Here is a 1,951-nt window from a genome sequence, read left to right on the forward strand (position 1 = left end):
GAGAGAGAGAGAGAGGAGAAAAGGAGAGAGACACACACAGGAGAAAGGAGAGAGAGAGAGAAACAGGAGAAAAGGAGAGAGAGAGAGAGAGAAACAGGAGAAAAGGAGAGAGAGAGAGAGGCGAAAAGGAGAGAGAGAGAGGAGAAAAGGAGAGAGAGAGAGGCGAAAAGGAGAGAGAGAGAGAGAGGAGAAAAGGAGAGAGAGAAACAGGAGAAAAAAGAGAGAGAGAGAGAGGGAGAGAGAAACAGGAGAAAAGGAGAGAGAGAGAGAGAGAGGAGAAAAGGAGAGAGACACACACAGGAGAAAGGAGAGAGAGAGAGAGAGAGAGCGAGAGAGAGAGAGAGAGAGAAACAGGAGAAAAGGAGAGAGAGAGAGGAGAAAAGGAGAGACAGAGACCGAGAGAGAGAGAGAGGAGAAAAGGAGAGAGACACACACAGGAGAAAGGAGAGAGAGAGAGAGAGAGAGAGGAGAAAAGGAGAGAGAGAGAGGAGAAAAGGAGAGAGAAACACACAGGAGAAAAGGAGAGAGAGAGAGGAGAAAAGGAGAGAGAGAGAGAGAGAGAGAGAGGAGAAAAGGAGAGAGAGAGACAGGTGAAAAGGAGAGAGAGAGACAGGTGAAAAGGAGAGAGAGAGACAGGAGAAAAGGAGAGAGAGAGAGAGAGAGAGAGAGAGAAACAGGAGAAAAAAAGAGAGAGACAGGAGAAAAGGAGAGAGAGAGAGAGAGGAGAAAAGGAGAGAGACACACACAGGAGAAAGGAGAGAGAGAGAGAAACAGGAGAAAAGGAGAGAGAGAGAGAGAGAAACAGGAGAAAAGGAGAGAGAGAGAGAGGCGAAAAGGAGAGAGAGAGAGAGAGGAGAAAAGGAGAGAGAGAGAGAGGCGAAAAGGAGAGAGAGAGGAGAAAAGGAGAGAGAGAAACAGGAGAAAAAAGAGAGAGAGAGAGGGAGAGAGAAACAGGAGAAAAGGAGAGAGAGAGAGAGAGAGGAGAAAAGGAGAGAGACACACACAGGAGAAAGGAGAGAGAGAGAGAGAGAGAGAGAGAGAGAGAGAGAGAGAGAGAGAGAGAGAGAAACAGGAGAAAAGGAGAGAGAGAGAGGAGAAAAGGAGAGACAGAGACCGAGAGAGAGAGAGAGGAGAAAAGGAGAGAGACACACACAGGAGAAAGGAGAGAGAGAGAGAGAGAGAGAGAGAGAGAGAGAGAGAGAGAGAGAGAGAGAGAGAGAGAGAGAGAGAGAAACAGGAGAAAAGGAGAGAGAGAGAGGAGAAAAGGAGAGACAGAGAGACAGGTGAAAAGGAGAGAGAGACAGACAGACAGAGAGAAACAGGAGAAAATGAGAGAGAGAGAGGGGAGAAGTGTGGGAGAGAGAGAAGAGGTGTGAGAGAAAGAGGAGCCGAGGTAATAGAGAGCGGCTGTAGAGTGGGGGTGATGGAAGAGAGCGCAGGGATGTGATGATGAGAGTGACAGGAGAGGAGAGAGAGCCGCCGTATCAGGGAGCAGTCGCCATCTGATTGGCGGAGCCTCAGTAATCCTGTGTGAGTAGTGCGCACAGTCCTCCGCCAGCCGCACACCGGCCACTCAGCACAGCAGTCATGCAGCCAGGAGCTGGCACAGCAGCAGGGTGAGGGAGGACTGTGCCCTGGACACTCTACCTGCAGCCGCACCTCCCCCTCCTCCCCCTCTGGATGAATGAGACAGCCAGCAGCCAGTGCACACATTGCAGTGCCTGAGGAGAGCACATGAAGTTGGCAGTGCCCAGGCAGAGGCGTGACTAAGTGCTGGCAGCAGCGGCAGCAGGGATGTGACAGCCATCAGCACCCAGGACTATGCCACTTCTCTCCTAACACTCCTGTCCTGCACCCACTGCGCCAGGGAAGACGGGATGGGAGACTTATACAGAGACCCCTGCACCCTCTTATGACTGGGGAGGGGGGCACTGCACCAACCAGCTCTGCC

At 51.7% G+C, this 1,951-nt stretch overlaps 1 protein-coding gene across 1 annotated transcript in view; it reads left to right on the top strand.

The window, feature by feature from the left end:
- Positions 1-1,590: 1,590 nt before the first annotated feature.
- Positions 1,591-1,951, top strand: part of CHRM2 (cholinergic receptor muscarinic 2) — a 152,727-nt gene continuing 152,366 nt past the window's right edge. The window contains exon 1 of the mRNA XM_069966962.1: positions 1,591-1,951. This exon is cut by the window's right edge and continues 23 nt beyond it. The gene's annotated coding sequence lies outside the window, so the exon portion shown is untranslated.

The sequence above is a fragment of the Dendropsophus ebraccatus genome, chromosome 1 (genome assembly GCF_027789765.1).
Source record: "Dendropsophus ebraccatus isolate aDenEbr1 chromosome 1, aDenEbr1.pat, whole genome shotgun sequence".
Taxonomy (NCBI): Eukaryota; Metazoa; Chordata; class Amphibia; order Anura; family Hylidae; genus Dendropsophus; species Dendropsophus ebraccatus.